Source organism: Panthera onca, chromosome F1, assembly GCF_046562875.1.
Source record: "Panthera onca isolate mPanOnc1 chromosome F1, mPanOnc1 haplotype 2, whole genome shotgun sequence".
Lineage (NCBI taxonomy): Eukaryota > Metazoa > Chordata > Mammalia > Carnivora > Felidae > Panthera > Panthera onca.
In genome coordinates, this window is record NC_138355.1 from 4,874,188 (window position 1) to 4,899,463 (window position 25,276).

General features: G+C 46.1%; 1 protein-coding gene across 11 annotated transcripts in view; it reads right to left on the bottom strand.

Annotated features, from left to right (window-relative positions):
• Window positions 1–25,276, bottom strand: part of ENAH (ENAH actin regulator) — a 136,406-nt gene that overhangs the window by 109,132 nt on the left and 1,998 nt on the right. The gene's annotated exons all lie outside the window — the stretch shown is intronic.

Consider the following 25,276-nt stretch of genomic DNA (forward strand, 5'->3'; position numbering starts at 1 on the left):
CCGAACTCCAGGGCGTCTCCCCCACAGCACGGTGACCACAGCTCACCATATACCGTGCCCTGCAACGCTGGTCAGCCACTGCATCTCAAAAATGTTCTCACCACAAAGAAAAAGGTGATTATGTGAGGACACGGAGGGGTTACCCAACCTTATCGTGGTCATCGCTTCCCGACATACTCGGATCCCAACATCACGGATTCACACTGCACACTTTAAACGTACCTACCTTATATGTGAACAAAACCTCAAAGCTGGGGAAAGAGGTGGACATGTAAGGTAATAAATAAACCTACCTCTTTTTTTGTTTAAAAAAATTTTTTAATGTTTATCTTGGGGGAGAGGGGGCAGAGAGAGAGAGGGAGACACAGAATCCGAAGCAGGCTCCAGGCTCTGAGCTGTCAGCCCAGAGCCTGACGTGGGTGGGGCTGGAGCCCACGAACTTCAATTCAAGATCATGACCCGAGCTGAAGTCGGACACTTAACGGACTGAGCCACCCAGGTGCCCCCCTTTTTTCTGAGAGAGAGAGAGCACGCGCACCCACCCGTGCAAGCAGAAGGCCAGAGGGAGAGGGAGAGAGAATCCAAAGCAGGCTCGAGTGAGGAGCCCAACTCAGTGCTCAAGCCCACAAACAGTGAGATCATCACTTGAGCCAAAATCAAGAGTTGGGTGCCCAAATGACTGAGCCACCCAGGCACTCATCTTAAACCTACCTCTTTTTGTTTTTTAATGTTTATTTATTTTGAGAGAAGGACAGTGACAGAGAGAATCTCAAGCAGGCTCCGAGCTGGACAGCACAGGGATGCAGGGCTCAAACCTGCGAACAGCAAGATCATGATCTGAGCCAAAATCAAGAGTCCAAAGCTCAACAGACTGAGCCACCCAGGCGCCCCCCCAACCCTACCTCTTAATCAACCACTGAGGTTATTTTACACGTACGTCGCGAGGACCCTGTCATTCACCCACCACACCCCTCAATGGTTTTTATCAAGTTAAATATTTTGAATTCAAACTTCTAGGGGCCACATGAGCCTCTAACAACTGAACACATCCCACCCAGGCACGCTCTTTGGCCCACGGCTTCAGCTTCGCCTAAGCTCTCCACGGCGTGCCTGTTCTCCCTTGCAAAGCTCTACTCCCACAGCTGGGGTGACAGGAGCATTGGCTATGGAAGGGAGGGACCATCAGGACCCACTTACGCTCACACACACTCTCTCCTGGGAGCCTTCTCCTCAAATCACGGACTTCAAAAGCAGCTAAAAATCTGTTTCTACCCCCAACATGAAACATTCTGTGTACTCTCACGTTAGATGTGCAGAGAGGGTGTTTTTAACGTGTCAACTCTTTAAGTCTTATTAAGACCATGCAACGATATGGCAAAGTGTTCAGGATGCTGTGTTAAATGAAAGATACCAAAGGTTATGCAACTACAGTGTCAGGGTTTACAGGTAACTTCCTTCGCTTTCCTGTAGTCCACATTTTTGTTGACAGTGCTTTTAATTTTAAATTGGAGGTGACGGATAGGTTCACTAGCTTGACTGCTGTGGTGATGGTTTCATGGGTACGTGCATGTCAAAACTTCCCAGACCGTACGCTGAATATGTGACGCTGATTGTATACGAAGAGTACATCAATGAAGCTGTTAAAACGTCTCCGTGGTATGCAGTGTTTGAGAAACCACGGCAGAATGACATAAACATGTAACTACAGAACAGGCTGCAAGGTGGGGGATCAGACAGGAATCTCCTCCATAAAGTCACTCAGAGAGTGAATTTCAAAAGGAAGAAATGACAATCAGGAGAAAAAAAGAAACACGCTTCTAAAGAGAACCCCTCACACACGCCCAGAGTGCAGAAGTCTTCTTTACTTGAAGCAAAAAAGAATTCACAAGTTAAGGGGTTAGGAGAAGAACTTTAGTATTGCAGAAACGATTCTGAATTAGACTAAAACCCAGAAGAAAGGCAGCAAAGAACTTTGAAGACACTAGAGTTCTTCCCGTGGATTTGAGAAGCCTCAGAAAAAATAGGTTCAGAGAAACGGACAAGATAAAACAAAGAGATGGGGGGTTTTTTTGTTTGCTTAGGGATGTATGCTCTTTGTGCCTCGCTTTTATAGGTTACCCTGTTTTTTGTATTTTATCTATAATTTAGTAAATTAGCCCTTTCCATTTGTTTCCTAAGATATTTCCCCAATCTTTTTACTTTGATAAATATTAGTAAAATACTTTCCCAAGGGCTCTCAGATTAGACGGTAACCCTTTTGGGTTGGTTAGCTATTCTAAAAAAACACCCGTATTACCTTAGAGACTGAGAAAAGAAAGTAAGTTGCTAACAAGTCTTTTTATCAGCAAATCCATAATTTCACCTATAAATGAGGTGAAAAAAATCACCTAAAGCTAATCCAAAGTAAAATGACTCTCTCGTTAACAAGTCTCTTGGAAAATATAGAGATTTTAAATGTTAAAAGCTTCGTAAGGTAGTGGAGGTGAAGCGATCTGTCCCAGAAAACGAAAGGGCGTTCTGTTTCCCACATCTGGACTCTAACCACAAGGAGCTGAAGAAGCCCAGATGAAGGTCCCCTGAAGGGGACACAGCCCGGGTCCTGGTACTAGTGACACCTGTCGCAGGGTCGATTCTCCCCAGCTCACACCCTTACACGGTGTGGACATCACCGTTATCCCTGTATCCCCAAAAAGTGGGAAAGCTAAGGAGAAAGTGCGCCTGACCTGGTGGGACGCGAGGTGGCCTCTCCCCTCGTCTGACACTGGACGGTGGCAGGCTGTGGTGAACGATGTGCACGTGGAACACCCAGGACCCCCACTCTCCTACCTGACCCACCCCTGAAAGCAGAGTGGACAAGAGCCTAGCAACAGTCCTAACGGAAAAATGCGTCTTCATTCCAACAGTCAAAAGACATGAAATCCCTAGTTAGGAGATGAATATTGTAGTTTCAAACACTAAGGTACAAGCAACCACTTAAAAGCAATACATGATACTAAATAATTGTACATTTCTAAATAATTCTCACCTCCAATTCTAGTTTTTCTGACTTACCCAACACAACATTTGGTAGACGGAAGTGATTTTCTTTTTAATAGCTCAGAGTCTTATAAGAAATGACCTGCTGTCTTACCAAGTTTCTTTGACATTTTCTAGAATCCAGTTGAGCCTCACCTCCTCTTATTACCATAAAGGAAGGGTTGCTGCAAGCCTCCTTCCTCAACAAGCTCTAAAATCCTGTAAATTCAACAGATTCCTAAAGTATTAATCAACTTTTTCCATCACAGGTCTTCACCTTTGAGACACATTTCCCATCTTTTTTATATGTAACTGAATTTTGCTACCTTCCCCTCAGCTGGGGATCATCTTGGGTGTGTGCTTCCAGTGCTTCTCCTCGGACTCGGGAGAGTGTCCGTGCCCGCCACCCACTGGGGCTCCTCCCGGTGCCCCACCCGCACTGGAGAACAGGGACAGTGACCCAAGTGGGGCCGTCGCCACTGTTAATCCAAGATGTTTCCACCTGAAGGCTACAGAAAACATTCCCTGACTTCCATCTACAAAAGCCGGTCGAGCGGGGATGTGCAGAAACCACGTGAAGCCACGCAGAGGGACACGGGAGGGGGGGACTCTGGGCCTCCAGACCACAGCTCTGCCCGCCTCCCCGGGCCCCACGGCCGCTCGGGTCCTGGATGCCGCGCACTTCTGGAGCGGACGTGAACTTCCTTCACCTCCTCTCCCACACGGACACAGCCAGCTGAAGTGCAAACGGGGTGCGGCCCCACCGCCTCAGGAACACCGGGTGACTTCCAGACTGGTCTCGGCTGTGTCATTAACCTCTCATGTCTTCCGCTGGGCCCTCATGCCAATAAGGGCCCCAGTAGGCTCTACGAAGGCCCGGGCAGTGACAAAACTGAACCGCCAAGCATGCCGACGGTTCAAGTTGCCGCGCGTCTGCTGAAGGACCGGTGCCACGTGCAAGCAAGGAGCAGTGTCTGCTGGCTGGGGCCACGATGCGGGGGGACGCTCACGTGAGGGACAGCCCAGTAGGAACCCCCGCACTCAGCCATGGGGGGCGGGGGGTACAGGTAACACTGCTCTCACTGGAAGAAAATAACGGCATCGAAAGCTTACAACATGAGGGCAGAAGATATTTGTGTTAATATTACAAGCCTTATATTGACATTTTTTTGGAATTTAGCCCTTTACGTTATTTTCTCATAAAACTTTAAGAAAACACTGTCATTGTGATACCTATTCATCAGCAAGTATAACTTCATAGGAACATACCACACACGTTGATCTGGACACATGAGATTTAAGGTGCTGAGTAGATACTCAGCTGTCAGCTTATCATCTAGAGCTCACAAGAGAGAGTGGGCCAGAAATTGAAGGGTGGGAGTCAGCAGCATGCAGGGGTGAAGCCCAGGGGCTACGAACACTGGGGAGGATCGAAGTCTGAGGGGGACAAGAGAAGGGAGCGCAGGGGAGGACCAAGAGATGAAGCCAACGGTGGGGGGGTGGGGGGGTGGGGGTGGGAGCCAGAGCCGCAAGTCCCCATGTCACAGAGGCTCCAGGCCAGGACAGCCCACCGCACCGGGGGCTGGGACAAGGCCAGGGGCGACCAGGAATCCCTTCCCTCCTCCTCCTCCCTTCGGAGAAGACATTCTACCAGCACGTAACTGCTCGGAATCCTAGAACGACCATTTCGAGAAAAGCCAGCGTGCCTCCAGAGTTAACGATCTGCCAGCTAAAGAAGCATCAGTGACTCGGGCTCCATCAGAGGAGGTGCCCCTGGACAGGTGGCTCCCGAATGGGACTCCGGAGGCCCCATCTGAGCATGCAGAGCCCACTGGCTGGGTGGGGGAAGGACAGGGCCAGCTCCCAAGGGAAGGGCGCTGGAAACACTCACCACTTTGTCCCACACCATCCAACTTACCAAATCAATTCAGGGTGTTGGAAGCAGAACAAGACAGTGGCTTCCTGCATCCACGGCTCGGCATTAATGAAAGCCGACCTGGGCGGCCAATGCATCACCACGGAATTTAAAGGAAGCCGAAGGAGAGGCTGGTGGGCAGGCCCCCCTTCTCCCAAACCCGATCCCCGCATCATTAGCCTCTAGGTGTGATTCAGGATAAAGCCCAGCGCAGCCGTGAGTCAATTCTTCTAGATTGAAAGGTCAACATCAAAACATTGTCCACTGCTCCAGCTACAGTGAAGTGGACACTCTGTACCTTCCCAGGCTGGCAGGAAGACTGACTGCTACAACGGTTCTGGAAAGCATTTGGCATTACGATTCAGGAGCTTTTAGAACTGTTTCTATTTATTTGGAGATCTAATACTATTTCTGGAAATCTATCTTAAGGAATTAGTCTGCAATAAGGAGGAAAAAACCCTTTGGGTTCCTGAAAGCATCATTCATTATACAAAATCACCTTCGACCATGTAAGTAGCCATTTACAAGGAAATAGGTAAATTACAGTGAAATATGCAACTAATAAAATTGAGTTTTTTTAAAGCATAGAAAATACAAAACATCAAGTGAACAAAAATGCATAAAGTATAATCAAACATGTATGTAAATGTACAAAAATAAAAGGAGGACATTTTGGGGGTCCCTGGGTGGCTCAGTCAGTTAAACGTCTGACTTCGGCACAGGTCATGATCTCACGGTCCGTGAGTTCGAGCCTCGAGTCCGGCTCTTTGCTGACAGCTCGAAGTCTAGAGCCTGCTTGGGATCCTGTGTCTCCCTCTCTCTCTGCCCCTTCCCAGCTCACGGTCTCCTTCTCTCTCAAAAATAAACATTTAAAAAAAAAAAGAAAAGATTTTTTTTTTTTTTTTTTTTTTTTTTAAGATGGTGCAACTGTGAAGAGAAATGGAAGCAAACAGTAGGCTAACTCTGGTTGATCCGGATGGGAGCATACCAATTGGGGAGGATAGGGGGCAAGGGGATCTCAGGCAGAAAATTTGCTGGAATATTCGGTGGGCTGAGGGAGGCAGTCAGAGGGAAAAAGAAGTTCTTTAGCTAAAGAATGGGAACAGAGACACCGTGTCCAGCAGAAAAGAAGTGGAACCTCACATCAGCTGAAAGTTGGGGTGACACCTGGCTTCACTCTGGCCCCACTGCCCATTATTAGACTGCCAGTCCCCAAATCACCTCCAGCTTATCTGCGAAAAAGAAAAGCATGGATTCAGAAGATACTAAGTAGGTACTCCAGTGCCAACTGGCTTAAGACTCCGGACAGCATCACATCAGAATTCTCTAGTAACCACGTACCTCCCGGTTATGTTCATTCTACACTGTTGGAAAATAACCTGCATTCTCTGTACATGCTCCCAGAAGGAACAGCACGGAAGATGGGCCAGAAACAAACTGGGAAAGGGAACTCGATCTTCTTTATGTGATTAGCTGTAACATTTATAATTTCATGTACAATTAACCATAATATGAAATAATACAAACTGCATCCTTTAAAAATACTTAGGAAAAAAACACCTAAAACTTATGACATTTATGATTGATGGCCAAACTAAACTCATTAAGTGTCCAAAATACCACTAAGGTACATTAAATTTACTTGAAAAAGCTACAGAGGTAATTTTATGAAGACCACTAACCAGGAAAGAAACTGATGCCAAGAGAGGGCGCCGTCCAGTGGCAGCTGGGCCGCCGGCTGTGGAAGCCGGGGCCCGAACCCCTGCTGCCAGCAGCACTGTGTTTATTCTCTGCACCTCTGTCCCCATTTGGAACACAGCGAGAGGACTCATCCTTTAGGGATGCCATGAAGATTAGACAAGTCGGTTTATCGAAAACACTTGGAAGCCGGCCTGGCCTAGGTCACAGAGTAGACACACGAAGCTGTCCCTCAGTCCTGGAGGAGGACGGAGCCAGTGGCCGGAACAGCGCTGTGAATGCACGTGAGGCCCCCAAACTGCATGCTGAGGACAGTTAGGACAGTACGTTTTACCATTGTATACTGTGCCTCAATTTTTTAGAAAAAGGCTTTGCTATTAGAATTTTAATTTCTCCTGGAAAAAAAACACACTATCAGATTCTACATGAGACTCTATACAAATCTAGGATTCCTATAAAAATAATCTTTATCAATCAAGGGATTCTGATATCAACTTCTGGGTCATACTTCTAAAATATAAATTTCAAAATAATGTATTGTGCTCCGGCAAAGCTCTAATGTCTGAATTATTTCACTTGAGTTTTCCAGCAAAAATGTATTCATTTTTGAGTAAATGATAACAAAACCAAAATACAAATACAACACAAAACAAAACCAGAAACCCTTTCTTTGAACACAAGCATTTTGGTGTAGCTTCTACACAGGGGCAGAAAGACCTCACAGGCCTTAAAGGGAGCTCATTATAAAAAGCAACAAAAACCATCTTTAACCGTGTGTTTTAAAATAAAACCTTGCAAAATAGCCCCAAAGCACATCTCTCCGATTACGAAATGAGCACGCGGTGCAAAGGGACGGAGAATACCAATTTACTACACCCTATACTGACTGACAATGCTTGTTGCATAGCAACGAGATCCTGCGGTCTGAAAGCAGACAGAACCCCTTTTCTTGACTCGCCGAGCCACACTTAACCCCATCGAGGCTGAGAAAGGATGCAAAGACCGTTTTACAGACACCACTACCAACACCCGCGGTCTGAGGATGCAAATTCTAGAACTAGAGAATCCCAAACCCAAATCCCAGCCCCTGTGCACCGTGAAAGACACTGACGTCTCCTCGCTCTCAGGGCTTCCCTGCTAGAAACAACTGCTACTCATGGTGGACGCCTTTCTTCTAAAAGCATCACCTGCAAGAGTTGGTTTTTTTAAAACTCCAAGGTAATAACATACCCACGCACCTTTTGTTGCATAATTTAAAAGAAGTAATTTGATCCTTTCAGTTTAGTTTCTAAAAATCGTAATTTATAAGCAAGGGCTACAATTTCCTAATAGTTTTCTCCTACCTAAAATTTATTGGAACTATTTTTATGTTATTACCTATATGAGTAACTAGTAACATCTCATAAAACTTTTTTTTTTTTTTTTTTAACAGAATTCGGTTTCGTCTAAAGAAAACCAAAAGCTTGCAGCTATTCTGGCCCTGGTCTGAAATCCTTTCATTGTGTTGGGATTTCCCCATTTCTCTTGAGAAATGACTGCCAAGCCCCACTGAAGAAACCCGACTAAATACAGATAAACTCACAACCGTGTTCCCCAACTTTTCGAAGAGAAGGCCCTTTAAACTCATGAAGCGTAGGGGCACCTGGGTGGCTCAGTCGGTTGAGCGACCGACTTCGGCTCAGGTCATGATCTTGCGGTTCGTGCGTTCGAGCCCGTGTCGGGCTCTGTGCTGACAGCTCAGAGCCTGGGGCCTGCTTCGGATTCTGTGTCCCCCCGCCCCCCCCCCCCGCTGTCTCTGCCCCTAACCCACTCACATTCTGTCTCTGTCTCTCTCAAAAATTATAAATAAACATTAAAAAAATTTAAATTCATGAAGTATATTTTTAATGTATGTTGACAGAGAAAATGTGATTTAAAAGCAGTCTGAATTTCCTATCTTTTAAATTAATCTGTGTAATGTAACAGCACGTACACACACGTGCCATCTACCGCACGTGAACACGGCATCTCAGATGACAAAGCTCGGTGCACACGGACTCCTCAAGACAAGCCTATGGCTGCCCCCGGAGCCCACAGATTGGAAGTCATTCATCTACGAGAAAAGCTGGAATCACTCTGAAGACCTGGGGCAAAGCACATCCAGGTTTGGAACTGAGACAGCTCCGGGTCCAGGAGGATCCAGCGCTCGCCGGCCGGGCACTCCCGGGCCAGGGCCCCGCCGAGGTGAATTCCTCCCCCAAAGGGCAGCTGTGCCCACACAGCACGTCGTTTCACTTTGTCGTTCAAAGACTCACAACGCCCAGCCAAGCGCGCCACGCGGCCCATCGCCTCCTTCCTGCGCAAACTCCTAGCTGAAGGCAGACACCGCCCTGGATGCGATCTTAGGGAGGGGAAATTGAATCTGAGAAGCAGCACCGGAAGGTAACAGAATTACAGGCCACACAGAATGCTAGGGCCAGGGTCTCTGGAATCACGCGGGACTCTGATCTGAACCTCAGCTGTCATCCGCCAACCACACGACTAAGCCTCAGTTTCCTCCACCGTAAGCGAGGACACCAACCGCATGGCTCATCCTAATCCATCACATGAAGTGATTCACGGGAAGCACTTAGCAAGTCTCCTGGCCTGTCCCTGAAGGTGCAACAAAGAGTAGCTATGACAACCACAGATCTACTCATTCTATGTAAGCAGAGAACATTAAAAGTTGTCCTATGTAACTGGCTGGCCCATTTGGTTTGTACCCAGTGTAGGCAAAGGTTAGCCTCGGAAACACTGTGATCTCTGACCAGGGACTCGTGCCCCATGCCCGACGTGTATCGGGATCAATGAGGACAATTCAGCAAGTCTTTGGGACACAAAAGTTAATCATGAAAATAACTTTAAAAAACAATGAACTGGGGCACCTGGGTGGCTCAGTCGGTTAAGCACCCAACTCTTGATTTCAGCTCAGGTCATGGTCTCACAGTTTCGTAGGTTCGAGCCCCACGTCGGGCTCTGTGCTGACAGTGCAGAGCCTACTTGGGATTCTCTCCCTCTCTCTCTCTCTCTCTCTCTCTCTGCCCCTCCCCTGTTCATTTTCTCTCTCAAAATAAATAAACTTTAAAAAAAAAAAAAACGCTAAGTTTATTTTAAATACTTACACGCAACTAACAATGAGGTATAACAATTTCTTTGAATGGGTTTTATTTTGTCACATTAAAATTCGAAAGCTTATTTTTTTCATCTTCATATAGTTTCTAACTTACAAATGGGAATGTATGAAAGGACTTTCAGGATAGATTTTCTTTTTTAAAACACTATTTACAAACTGTGCTTGTGTTACCAAGCTAAAGTCTAAATAACCAAATAGATGACTCTTTTGCAATAAAAGTAGGGAACAGCATGAAAATCGCCTTTTTTTCTCACTTAAACACAAAACATTTAAATGTTTTAAATGTCAAACTTTTGAGGCGCCTGGGTGGCTCAGTTTGGTAAGCGTCCGACTTCAGCTCAGGTCATGATCTCACAGTCTGCGAGTTCGAGCCACGCGTCGGGCTCTGTGCTGACAGCTCGGAGCCTGGAGCCCGCTTCAGACTCTGTATCTCCCTCTCTCTCTGCCCCTCCCCTGCTCGCACTCTGTCTCCAATCTCTCAAAAATAAACATTAAAAAATTTAATAAACGTCCAACTTTTTTTTTTTAACTTTTAAAAATTGTACAGTAGCTCCTGACATTACCGGATTTAGAGCGGTGGTTCACAACTGGGTTGACTTTTCTCCCGTTCAAAATCTGACACTGGACACATTTTTGCTTGTCACTACGGGGCGGGGGGTAGGGGTAGGGTGGGGTGAACTACTGGCATCTAGTGGCAGCCACCAGGGGCAAGGCTGGGCATCCTACAATGCCCAGGGCAGCCCTCACGACACAGAATCATCTGACCCCAAACATCAATACAGCCGAGGATGAGGAACCCTGATTTAGAGGTTGGGATCCATCCTGAAGGAAAACTTGCTTTCTTACTAAACTTTCTTTCAATACGACTAGAAATACCCAGGATTTCCAAGCATCATTTGTTGAAAAGATGATCCTTTCCCCATCGACTGGTCTTGGTGCCCTGGTCAAAAGTCCCGTGACCACAAATGTGCAAGTTTAACGTCCAGGGTCTCTATTCGGATCCACTGGTCCATGGGGCCAGTCTGTGCCAGGACCACACTGTTTTGATTACCGCAGCTCTGTAGTAAGTTCTGAAATCAGTTAAGTGAGAGTCTTCCAACTTTGTTCTTTTTCGAGATGGCTTCTGACTATGCCGGGTCCCATGGGATACCATCTAAATTTCAGGATGGGTTTTTCGATTTCTGCAAAAATATGCCGGGTTTTGACAGAGATTATATTGAATCTGTAGTAGATCACTGTGGGTAGTACTGTCATCTTAACGTTAAGTCTTTAATCCAGGGACAGAGCTCTGTTCAAGTTAATTAGGTCTTTGATTTCTTTCGGCAATATTTTATAATTTTCAGTAGACGAGTCCCTTCCTTGCTTAAATTTACTCCTAGGTATTTTATTATTTTAGATACTACAGTAAATGGAACTGCTTTCTTATTTTCCTTTTTGGATTGTTCACTGCTGGTGTAAGGAAACACAACTTATTTTTGTGTGATCTTACACCCACAACTTTGCTGAACTTGTTCATGAGTTCTAGTGGCCTTACAGGTGTCCTGCCTGTGTTTATATGTAGCGTGTGTGTGCACATCCGCCTCTGTACCTATCACTTGGGGCCGTGAGCTGATTAAAGGGAGAGATGGATGAGGCCAACGCTGCGGTCCACACCCAAATGGGAAACTCAGACGAGAGGTGACGTCGACATCCTAACCCCCGGTACCCCAGAACGTGACCTTCCTTGAAAACAGGGTCATTACAGATGAATTAGTTGTGATGAGGTCACACTGGGGTAGGCTGGGCCCTTAATCCAATATGACCGGTCTCCTTAAAAGAGGAAACCACCACATGAAAACAGAGACACACGGGGAAAAGACAGCCATATGACCAGAGAAGCAGAAATTGGGAGTGATGCATTTCTAGAAGCCAAGGATTGCCAAGGATTGCCAGCAAACACCACAAGCTGGACGAGGGAAGGAAGGAAGGAATTCTGCCTCAAGACTGTAACACAAAACCCTGAGTTTCCAGCCTGCCTCACAAAGCTCTGACTTATCAACCCCCAATACAATGAGTCAATTCCAAGCATCCATCAATAAAGGAAAAGAGGGGATCTGGAGATCTTAAGAAAAAACTGCCTACTTCATAAACGTGGCCCACGATCTATACCAAAACCTGACTGCATCAGTTTCTGGGGCGCCTGGGTAGATCAGTCGGGTGAGCATCCAACTCTTGATTATGGTTCAGGTCATAATCCCAGGGTCATGGGTTTGAGCCCCGAGTCGGGTTCCACACTGGGCTTGGAGTCTGCCTGGGATTCTCTCTCTCCCTCTGCTCCTCCCCCTGCTCTTATACACATGCGTGCTCTCTCTCTCTCTCTCTCTCTCAAGAAATAAAAATTTTAAATATAAAATAAAATTTTAAAAAACCTTATGAATCAGTTTCTAATTTTAGTGCTTTCCACAGATTCAAAGAGAACCGCATCAATTAATCAGTTAAAGGGAAACAGGCTTGCTGACTGGGTGACAGGAACTTATTCATATAATCAGGTTTCCAGGCAGAAAAAAAATACACTTGATGTGTTGTCCTTACGCTTTCAAGTACATTACATATTAACATTTACATATAAAAGTTTTTTATCCAAATACCCCATCGTGACACCTTTGCTCTGTCACTTATTCATACCTGTACACATACCGTGATCACAGGGATACAAAAACATACTGTTTAACACAAAATTGTTCAAAGTACTGTCTTAATACCTTTGAAAATCCCGATTCAGAGAGAGAATTAAAATGGGAAGGTCTAAAACAATCAGTAATCATGAATTTAGCTTTTACACGTATTTTTTAGAGTTACCGGAAGTCCCTGATTATACCCGGTGTGTTGCAAAGCGCTTACGGAACCGGCTGGAGCGAGAGAAGCCTCCAGTGCGTCTCGGAGCGGAGTTTATGCCCGGAGTGGCAAACGCTCTGGAAGGCGGACAGATGCTCCGAGCTCGCTACAGGAGTGATCGCTGAAGACGCGGACTAGAAGAGGAAACCGCAGCGAGAGACACTGCGTGGGCACAGAGGCAGCTTTCGGGAAGGCAGAACAGAAGGAGCAAGACCAAAAGCCCAGCAGTGCCCCTGGGGAACCTCAAGCACACCATTCCAAAATGAACGAGGGGCACCGAGGCACGGCCGGAGGGTCTGCAGGGCCCCGAGCGCCAGGCGGAGGCGCCCCTTCCGCGGGCCGCGCAGGGGCAGGCCGAGGTTCTCCAGAAGGACGTGAGGAGGGCACCAAGCATCACACACGGTGGGAAGGTGGAGGGGAGGAGGCCTGAGGGTCCGATGGCAGGGAAGGGAGGCTGGTCCCCGTGGCGCAGGTGATGGTTCTACCATCCAGGGCTCTGCTTCTCAATCTGAAGAATCATATTAACATATCTCAGACATCATTTTAAAATCTAGGTTCTCTAAGAGTTTAACGTTCCTTACTTTTAGAGTGCCTAAAAACAGAAGTCTTTCATGGTAAAAGCTGAAGAAAAAAGGCAGAGAACATTCAGAAGCCCGTGCTTGCTAATACAAAAGCAAAGGCACAACACGAAGAGAGCGATAACTAGAGCACACCAAATCCATAAATCCTCCAAATGCGTTATGTCAGACGGCGAGACAAGGCAGCAGATGCGTAATCTCATCGTGCACACAAAGACCCTGAGGTCTAGGCAGCCAACGGAAGGCCTCACAGCCAGCAAAGGGAAGGGCTCTGAAGCTAAAGGTGATTCTGTTCAACTTGACTTCTCTTCCCAAAATGAAAACACCGTGAAAAACTTCCGTACCCAGAGGAACACAAGAGGATGACAGAGACTTTCCTTAAAGTGGACGATCCGAACAAAATAACAGATGAGTATGACAAAACACTACAGCAATACAAAACAACGTTGTCAATCTGCCATAAATAAAAAGCACTCTACGTGAGAAAAATTTTAAGTATGATTTGCAGATATTTCGAAAGAAATCAAACACAAATACACGAAATGGTCTCTAGCCTCACGATACCACCCATATACCATTCCTCAAAGCTTTTGAAAAGTGATTCATCGCTACGCCCCCGCCTAAGCTATAAGCACAAGGGAATGGGTCACGTCTACGCTCACCTTTACTGTTTTAAAGTGGTTTTTGAGGATTTATCTTTTTGGGCCGTGTCTCTAACTTTGGAATCCCAGAGCAAGAAGGATCACGCAGGAACCATGCCTGCAGGCCATGACCGGGAGCTCAGTCTTGAGTGTCACGGCAGGGGGAAGCCATGGGGCGTGTGATACGGGAGACTGAGCTGACCAACCGTGAGCTACGCAGAGCACCTGTGAGCTTCTGTGGCACAGGTAACAGGAGACCAGATGGGACAACCGCCCGATGCAACAGCAATCCAGAAGCATACACATGTCAAAACGTTAATACAGGACAAAACAGGTTCAGGGGTCTTGATGGGATTCGCTGCCAGATGCCCCTAAGATGCCAAGGTTGCCCAGGGATGCAAAAGTAACCTACCGCCACAACACCCACTACTGAACTAACCATTCGTAAAATCAGTCCCCATCAGGAGCCTGGGTGGCGCAGCTGGTTAAGGGTCTGACTCTTGATCTCGGGCGGCTCAGGTCACGATCTCACAGTTTGTGAGTTCGAGCCCCACGTTGGGCTCTGCACTGATGGCGTGGGGCCTGCTTGGGATTCTGTCTCTCCTTCTCTCTGCCCTCACCCACTTGTGCATGCTCTCTCTCTCTCCAAATAAATAAGCTTAAAATTTTTTCAAAAAAAAAAATCAGCCCCTATCAAACCTCCCTCCCAGGTCGCACGAGCCCGTCTGTCCAGTTCACCTTCTCCCTGTCGGTGGCTCAGTGACTGACGGACGCTTCAACGTGGAGCAACACCACGCAAACCACGCTCCACGTGGTGGAGCAACACCACGCAAACCACGCACGAAGCGGGAGTGCAAACCTTCCCGGAGACGCGGGCCTTCGTGACGTCACCGAACACGACGGGAACAGTTTCCAACCAGCGGCAGAGCCGCTGACAAAAACGACAATTTTGAGAGGGATGCTGACTGGGCAGGAAAATGAGAGGGCGGCTGACAGGTGGGAGGTGTGCTCTGTATCCTGACGTGGGTGGTGGCTACACACGCATGTAGACGCGGTAAAACTCCATCACGCCGTGTGTGCGCTTACAATACACTCCGCCGTATCTACATTAGACCTTAAGGGGGAGAAAAAGGAACGCAAGATGTCCTCTGACCTCCAAGAAGCACTGGGTCTGGATGTGAGGCCTAGAAACCCTACAGCCAGCCGGCCCCGGAGGCGGAGAGGTGGCAGAGACCCCTGGGCGCAGGGTGCCAGCGGCCCGCTCTGCCCCGGACCCCCAGTGCAGGGCAGCAACCGTGCCTAACGTCCTCGCACGGGGCAGGCTGTTACTTGCAGCCGGAAGCATCTTAACAGAGACAATGAGCGAGTGACTGGAGAAAGCCAAGACAGACGAGGCAACAGGAGGTCAAAGAAATACACCAGAAATCGAGGTAAAGCCCCTGGCCTTCCGAGTGGAGCCCCTGAGCATTTTGGCAAAACGACTTTCTTTGGGAAGACGCTAGAAAAGTCTATCACGAGGGGCGCCTGGGGGGCTCCATCAGTTAAGCATCCGACTTCGGCTCAGGTCACGATCTCGCGGTTCGTGAGTTCGAGCCCCGGGTCGGGCTCTGTGCCGATGGCTCAGAGCCTGGAGCCTCCTTCGGATTCTGTGTCTCCCTCTCTTTCTGCCCTTCCCCCACTCACGCTCTGTCTCTGAAAAATGAATAAACGTTTATTTAAAAAAGTCTATCACGATATGAAGGGTTCAGTTCCATGCTATCTTACAATTTTAGAGAAAAATTATGTAAAAATCAGCAACTAACACTTGATTCACTCTTGTTCCATTCTAAGAATTTAACACAGCTGCAACCACAACACGAATGTTTTCATAATTTTGTTTCGTTCTTCGAGAGGCAACCTAAATAAAACCTTTCCTCCCTACCTGGCTATCACTGAGGTAGCACTCCTCTTGTAGGGTCAATTCATTTGACATGGCCTTGCTCTTGTACCAATTATCTTCAGAAAATAAAGATCCCTTATGTGATGAGATCACGAAGAAAATAAATCACTCACTCACATGTCTGCATTTTAAAAGTTCTAGAAGTCCTAGAAGTTCTAGGACACAGAGGCCCCGGGGCAGACTGGTCAAAAGTGTGAGCCCCAGAATGGCCTGCCTGGGTCGGAACCCCCGTCCGCTGGGGACTAGTGGGTGACCCTGTGGAAGCTGCTCTTCTGGGACTCTGTGTCCTCATCTACAAAGTAACAACGGCTCCTACTGCAGAAATTGTTGGAGGAGCATTAAATAGGCAATATGTAAAGTATTTCAGTCAACGAGTACTCAACAACCGTTAGCTATGATATTTCAAAACCTAAGACAACCAAAGTATATAAACGCCAACGTTGGAACTGAATTATTAGCAAAGGAAAAACTTTCTTAAAATCCCAGGCATTATGTTTAAATACAAGCACATACAGTTTAAGTAAAATTAAGACAAGCAAACATGGAAACAGATGTTGTACTTATACTGTAAAGGAGCTATAAGTTTAATTTCTAAAGATAGAAGAACTTTTTATTTTTTTTAACATTTTTTTATTTCTGAGAGACAAGACGGAGACAGAGCGTGAGCAGCGAAAAGGGCAGAGAGAGAGGGAGACACAGAATCCAAAGCAGGCTCCAGGCTCTGGGCTGTCAGCCCAGAGCCCGACACAGGGCTCGAACTCACGAGCCGTGAGATCCTGACCTGAGCTGAAGTCGGATGCTCGACCGACTGAGCCACCCAGGCGCCCCGAGAAGAACTTTTTTAAAGGTACCATATCAAATCTATTGTGCTAGAAACTACTGTGTTGCCGTACCTTCTAGAGAGGATGTGAAAAATCTGAGTACAGAAATTGGGGGGGGGGGGGGGGCAAGCATGGAAAACTTGGTCAATTCTCTCCTCTCCTCAAATTAATCCATTAATTTATCACAAGTCTAATTAAAATCCCAACAGGTTTGGGGGTGTCACTTTTCCTTTTATTTCATTTTTATTTGTTTTAACTGATAAAATAATTCTAAAACCCCTTTAGAAGAATGTATTAAATGGAAAAGCAAAGTTTTGAAAGTTCTAAGAAAACAAACAGTAACTTCCCTTACTAGACATTAAACTACAAACTTACAGTTGTTAAATCATGAGGAAATAGCACCGAGTTAGATCATTACCGCGTCCAGAAACAGAACTCGGTGTTTATGGAAACCCAGTACATACACATGAACGTGGCGTTTCAAGCCAATGAGAAAGGATGGCTTAGTCAACAGAGGATGGTGACAGGTGACCAGACACGCGATACTCAGATCCTAACCTAAACTCCCACCACCTTACATCAAAATAAATTGTAGGTGGCTTACACTGAAACATAAATGAAGCCATAAAGAGAAAAGAAGAAAACGTAGGTGAGTACACAGACAATTTTAGGTTGGGAAAGGCACGACAGCAAAGGCAGAAACTATCAAGGCGAGGACCGACAGAGGCACCTCTCTACCAAAACAAAGAAAACTAAAAGCCAAGGTGAATCGTGTCCCAGGTCCGTCCCCTGCAGTCTGCTCCCACGCAGACTCTGGGCTTGACCACATGACCGGCCAGGGCCCAGGAGACAAGGGGATAGGTGACAGGCAGGGGTCCGACAAGAGCCTGCACACCAAGGCTGCCACTTCTGCGTGAGCTGCCCACAGAAGGCCCGAGAAGGCCCAGGTGAGTCCCAGGGAGGTGCCTCAAGCGCCTCCTACTGGCTGCGAGCTGGGGTGTCAACCACGCGGGAGACGTTATACCTGCACGATGAGGGGCTCCCTGTTGAAGACACAATAAATCACCACAGGAATGACTTAACATCCCACCGGGAAACAGACAAGCACATGAACAGACGATTCGCACAAGTACAGGGATGTCCAATAGTCACACGAGGAAATGTCCGACTCTCCTAGTAATCAAAGAAACACAAATCAAAACACTGACGGGTGCCTGGCTGGCCCAGTCGGTGGAGCCCATGACTCCTGATCCCGGGGGGGTTGTGAGCTCCAGCCCCACCACGTTGGGCATAGAAAGAGCTTAAGAAAAATCTAAAAAATGAAACACTGAGATAACGCCTTCTGCCTATCAGATTGGCAAAGATTAAAAATGCTGATCCTGCCCTAAATTGGACGGAATGTTGGAAAGCTGACACTCTCATCTACTGTGGCTAATTTGGTAACGTGTATCAGAAACTAATAAAATTCCCTTTCGTCTGGTAAATTCATTTATTTTTCACTCAAATATTTACTGTGGACTCATAGACACCTAGGTGGGAACTAGGAACACAGCCAGATCAGGCAGGACCTTAATAATCCGGGTTTTATTCTGGGAGTACTAAGATGCCACAGAAGGCAACCGGCCACGTTTACGATCATTCTGACTGCTGCCCAGAGAAGGGGGGATGAGGATGGAAATGAGAAGACGCTACGTGTCCACGTGAGGGGCGCCTGGCTGGCTGTCGGGGGAGCATAGGACTTGATCTTGGCATTGTTAAGTGTGAGCCCCACGTTGGGTGTAGACGTTACTTAAAAATAAAACCTTAAAAATAAATAAATGTTCACGCGAAGGGACCAGTGGCCCATATTTGAGTGGTGTCAGAGAGACGAAGAAGCAAACAGGTTGACCTCAGAGGACCTAACAGAAAAAAGTAAGAGAGAGGAAAAAATACATACTAGGAATTTATCCCAGAACATAAACAGATGTGCAGATAAAAAAAGATCAAATATGTAGACAAAGACATATATCCAAAGATGTTCACAGCACTGTTTTTATAATAACAAAAATAGTGAAAAAAATCTAAAACTCCATCCCCTAAGGAGTAAATTAAGCAGATTAAGGTCACCCAAAGCATAGTGAAAATACTACGCATTCTCTTAAAATTACATAGATCGGTACTGAGTGACAAGAATTATGTAAAAAGGCATCAATTACAAAACATATAACGTAGAACAATTTCACTTACAAACAGTACGATCTCACTTTTACTTAAAACACACTCGTACAGGGCGCCTGGGTGGCGCAGTCGGTTAAGCGTCCGACTTCAGCCAGGTCACGATCTTGCGGTCCGTGAGTTCGAGCCCCGCGTCGGGCTCTGGGCTGATGGCTCGGAGCCTGGAGCCTGTTTCCGATTCTGTGTCTCCCTCTCTCTCTGCCCCTCCCCCGTTCATGCTCTGTCTCTCTCTGTCCCAAAAATAAATAAAAAACGTTGAAAAAAAAAAAACCACACTCGTACATACATAAACATACTTATGGCTGCATAGGTGCGTTATAAAAAGTCTAGAAAGCTATAAATCAAAACAGCAAAACTCTAGATAGTTTGATTTTGAGTTATTAACATCTTCATACTTTCCATACCTTCTGAAATCTACATCAAAACTGTACCGGGAGTTTATAATGGAAGGGAAAAAGTAACTAAAACAAAACAAAACAAAACAAAACAAAACACTGACCAGACATTAACTGGGACAATAGTCATTGGTTCATTTTCTCAAAATACTGCAAACGCAAAGATTAAAGAGGTTACAAAGCAATAAAAATAACAATGTTCTAATTTAAAACTTATGATTCATAAATCTTAAAGTGTTAAAAACTCAAGAGTCACAATTTGCTGGCAACCCCAGTCTAGCATGAGAAGGGGAGAGGTAGGGACATCTCAGGACTCTAGAACGAAGCAGACACTCAAACGGAACCAATGTGTGGTCACCCTAAAACCAAAGGAAGGTCCCTTCGCTACAGGGGTGAACGCCCAGCCTGCACCCCCCTGCGATGCGACCCAAAGAGCTATTCCTTTTATTTCACTCATGCTCTGGGTTCTTCAGGAAGCTTCCACCACACCCAGCTGACACAAGTAACACAGAGGCCGAACAAGACAGAACACGGAGGGCCTCGCACACACAGTGAAAGGCAGTTTTGGACTTCGTGCCATGAGATGCACTGGTTACCAAGACCACATGTTTTAGAAGAACTTTACCCCTGGAAAAGTCCTCAGTCCATCTAAAGATGTCAAGACTACTCTGTTCCCCAAAGACAAAGCTCTCTTTGGTATCTGAGGGCACTGCAGACATACACAAGAAAAATCACCAACAGATTACAAGGTTCTCCTAAGATTCTCCTGATTTGCTTCATGGACCATCGGTGAGCTCACCATCAGGACCCCTGGCAGGGCCACCAGAGGGAGGGCCCCAAAGCTGTTTAGGCCGCCAAGGCGCCTCAGCGAGGCTTCCCTCCCGCACTCCCACCTGCCTGGCTGTCTACAGGGAAAGGCCCAGGGACTCGGTCTCCGACCTCTCTTCTTTAGAAAATACAAATGCGTCCATTTAAAATATTAGCCCAAAGTTGTAAAGATGTCAGAAACTGTGTACAGCAAATGACAGCATCTATTCTAGTGAATAAGAGGAAATAATAACCCGAGGATGAGGTAGCACGGCTGAGATATCATTCACATACCCTAAACGTCACCATTTGAAAAGATCAGATTCAGTGGGTTGTGCAAACGTCAGCACCGTTTCATTCCAGAACATCTTCGTCCCGGGAGAAAGGAGCCGGGCACATACCCACAGGAGCACCCACGGCCCACTCCTCCTTCAGTCTCCTGCTCGGGCCCTGGCCACCGTTTATCTTCCCGCTGTCTCTAAAGACGCCTCTGCTGGACACTGCCTATCACTGCAATCCTGTAACGTGGCCTTTCGTGTCTGACTTCCCTCCCTGAGATGTTTTCACCCCTCTGTGGCATGTGGCACTACTTTGTTCCTTTTCACGGTCAAATACTATCCCATCGTATGGACATACCACACGTTGATTATCCATTCATCATCAATGGACGTTCGGGCTGTTTCCACTTTTTGACTATTGAGGATGATGCTGCCATGGATGTCTGCGTGCTAATTTCTCCGTGGACCCACCTTTTCATTTCTCTGCGGTCTACAGCTAGGAGAGTAACTGCTGGGTCAACAGCAACTCTACGTTTAACCTCTTAAGGAACTGCCAAGCTGTTTTCTAAAGCGGCTGTGCCATTCTTTTTCTTTTGTAATGTTTGTTTATTTTTGAGAGAGAGAAAGTCCGCGTGCACGGGACCGGGGAAGGGGCAGAGAGAGGGGGACAGAGGATCTGAAACAGGATCTGCACTGACAGCACAGAGCCCGACACGGGCCTCGAACCCACGAGCCACGGGATCATGGACGGAGCTGAGGTGGGACAGCGCCGAGCTCCCCAGGCGCCCGCCGAGCTCCCCAGGTGCCCACGGCAGCTGTAACCATTCTTAACGCAAGTTTAAGAGACATCAGGCTTTCAAAGAAGGGATTCACTCTCATCAAGTCCATTTTGTGCGCCAAGTGCTACGCCTGGGTTTTATAGAATTTCTGATTTGGTTTTCCCAGTAGTTCTATAATGCAAAAAGTATCTCCATTTTCAAAACAAATTCAAATCTCAGACTATAACCGACTCAAAAATCAACTACTTAGTAAATGACAAAATAGAAGCCAAACTCAGGCTGACTTCAAAGCCGGTCCCCTTCACCCTCCGCCAAGCAACCGGTATGCTTAGATGCATGCACACTGCTTCACACCTAAATGATTCTTTGGAAAAGCTATTTGTTAATTAAATTCATTAGAAACATTCTAAAACAGAAGCTTCACAATGGAAAGAAATTTCTAGAAAATATGAGCTCTCTTGTTGCACAACTCACTGTTTACTTTCTTTAGCAAATAACATTTGTATGCAGTATTACTGAAAACAAACCTATCCATATATTGCCTAGACATTATACAGATCAGCTTCTTCTGCCAAAGTTCTAGGAATGGCCAAAAAAATCTGGGTATCTTCCACCGTGGACTGAACTGTGCCCCCAACATTCACAAGTTGAAGCCCTAACCCCTAATGCGACTATATTCGGAGATAGGGCTTTTAGGAGGTAATGAAGATTACATGAGGTCATAAGTTTCTGTGGTTTAAGCCACCCAGTCTACAGTATTTGGTTATGGCGGCCTGAGCTGAGTAACACATCGTCCTTCATGAGTATCAGAAACTATCCAATTATTAGCATTTTAAGCAGTGGTAAGAATCAAAACAAAGGAGGCACTAAGTAGAAGTAAGTTAAACCCACACACATGCAAAAGCTTTCTGCTAAAACAGTATTTACAAGTCCCATGATCGAAGAGACTGTAAAACAGAATGATGGCCCTTCTATTAATTCAGGAAGCAACAAGGTAGTCCAGGATCATGGTATCCTCCACAGGGCTCTGGAGTTAAACAAATCCCAGTCTCGCTCTTTTTGGCCATTTCTTAGCTTTCTGTTTGAATAAGAAACAAACTCTACACCTATTCCTGTGCTCCAGATGCTGGCATTTGTTTGAATTAAATTAACATTTATTACATGCCAAATACTATGATACACCCTGTCGTACTCAGAACATCTTAAAGAACATTACAGGTGCTCCCAAAACGGTGGTTGCTATTACCAGTGAACAGATCCTGGAAAGGAATACCCTAGTCAAAGCCAAACATTTACATGAACACCCGCTATTTGCCAAATATTTTACCAATACCATAAACATAAAAATGCAAACCCTGCAGGGGTGCCTGGGTGGCTCGGCTGGTTAAGCATCCGACTTGGGCTCAGGGCACTATCTCCGTCGGTGAGATCAAGCCCCACGTCAGGCTCTGCACTGCACCACCAGTGCGGAGTGGAGCCTGCTCGGGATTCTCTCCCCCCCACGCCCCGCCCCTCTCTGCCCCTCTGCCACTCAAGTGTGCTCTCTCTCTCAAAATAAATAAATAAACTTTTTTTAAAAAAATGCAATCCCTGCCTTCAAGGAGCTTACAATGAAAAGAGACAGATTCGGATATTTATAAAACAACACAGTAAACGCAAAAGCCAAAAAATTTACAGAGCATATGGGAACACAGGGGAATGCCAGAAAACTTCATAAGCCCTTATTTGGAGAAACATCTATTGAGGTACAGCTCAACTCAGACTCCTTTAACTTTTACGTATACTCAGTCTCATCCATCAATTGGGGGGAGGGAGGGTTAAATCGACACAGGAAGTGTTTAAGTCCCCTCTTCCTCCCCACAACCGCATAAAAACTGAAATCACATTTTCCCAAATCCTTCTTTCGCCAGCGATAAAGACTGGGTGTTTTGTAAGTTACACAATTACCCTAGATTGAAGCTGTGAGTAGGGTTAAGTAACCAAAACCATCAGTCCGGTATGTGATTCCTTCTACACCAGCCAAATGGGGTCTGCCTAGTTCCTCTGGGGGAAAGTCACACATCCAACAAGTACAGTGTAAATGAAGAGCAATGACAACAGAGACACCAGTCTGTGCATCCTTTCATGGGTATCTCACTTGTCACCTGACACGACAATCCTGTGAAATAAAAGGATACCTCCATTTTTACCAGTCTGCTCGATTAATGAGAAAATCCCGAATCTTCTGAGCCTTGATTGTACATTCTAAAATTCATCTTAAGCGTATCATTACCATAAATGAAGGTAACAAAATCCTAACAAGTATTTCGAAGACTCTAAACATCCACATAGGAAGGAAACATCAAAGATCAAACTCCTCACTTAGGAAGTAAGAAGGCTGGACTAGATCAGACGAGAAGGACCATTCCAGGAAACACCCCCACTGCCACACTCTGGGTGGCCACACGCGGGTCCCAAACAAACACCACTCATGCACGCTTTCCCACCAAGCCCAGAAATGCATTTATGTGTGAGTCAACAAGGCAGCCACCAGCAGTTGGGAGCAGATAAGCAAAATGTAACCTACTTACCATCCTTGAACTAGAAAGGCCCAGAAAGGTAAAGCAAACTGCCTGAAAGTTTAACATAACTAGTCTAAAACAGAGCTGAGCCGGGAAACAAGAGCAGGAATAGAACTGTATGCTGCTTTATAAAGCATACAAAACATCTTCTCTGCCCTTATCATTTGACTCTCACTACCCAGGCAATAACTGTCCCTGTTTTTACATGTTTTTTAATGCGGATCAGTGAAATAACGTGATTAGCTCAAGGGTATCCAGCTAGTAAGTGGCTTTGATGAACCCTCATAACTCTACCACACCTTTTCTTTTTAATACGAAAGTCGCCCAGGGGGCGCCTGGGTGGCTCAGTGGGTTGAGCGACTGACTTCGGCTCAGGTCATGACCGCACGGTTCGTGGGTTTGAGCCCCGCGTTGGGCTCTGTGCTGGCAGCTCAGAGCCTGGAGCCTGCTTCGGATTCTGTGTCTCCCTCTCTCTCTGCCCCTCCCCTGCTCATGCTCTGTCTCTCACTCTCAAAAATAAATAAACATTAAAAAAAAAAAAAAGTCGCCCAGTAGAGAGTGTAAGTATGGACGATTTACACGTAATATGGACCTAAGAACGTCTGAGCTCTTAGCCACTAGTCTACACGCAATTATGTTATATCAGACAAGCTCCTCTTTCCATCAGAAAAGAGCTTGAGGAAGTAACCAACTAGGTTAAAAAAAAAAAATCACTTAAAAGGCCTACACTACGTTAAAATTACATATACACACACCTGCCTCAAACATAAATCCTCTATCTTCCACTTCTAAAACATTACACAAATGAAAAATAATAGAACCAAAAAGTTGCACGTTACCCTAATAAAACTACCAGTTTTCTGGGTCTCCACCTTTTTTCACCGTCTCGAGTAAGAAACACACTTTCTCGTTTTGTAAACGATCCTCTTTAAATGAAGTATTAACACTTAATTCCACATACAGCCTTTGACACACGTAGCATGCCTTTAAGATGGTCTCAAGAATGGACAGCATCACTTGGTTCCCTCCAGCCTGGGAATATTACACGCAGCGAGCCTGCTATTCCTGAAATTGAAGTCATCTGAGAGATCTTATCATAAATACTTAAATGGCAACATATTCATCATATCCTCTCTTCGGAACTCTGACCAACTGAAATGGAAATTCCTGCCCATGCATTCCTATTTCTGGATGGACTTTAAAACATCAGACCTACTCCTTAACATAAAGACTCAATTTAATACTACAACTCGTACGTCCCACAGTACTTAAAAGCATCATTGAGATGAAGTCAAATGTTAATATAACCTGAAAAGCCCTTTCTTAAGCACCAAAATATCCCAAAGCCTTTTGCAACCAGCACAAGGACCTTTTATTCCCATACCAAACCAGCCTACCTTTATAGGGATCTGTGGAAATGTGTCCACCTGAGCTGTACAAACCACCTACCAAATCATCTAATGCCTACCAAGTGAAAAGCTGATCCTTTTTTGTGCTCTTAAATTATTCAAAATGAGCCTACAAAGAATTGCCGTGGACTACCTGGACGAGCCTTTCAGACCGCTGCACCAGCTTCTGTTTTGGGGCTACTGAAAAGTATTCGTGGGATT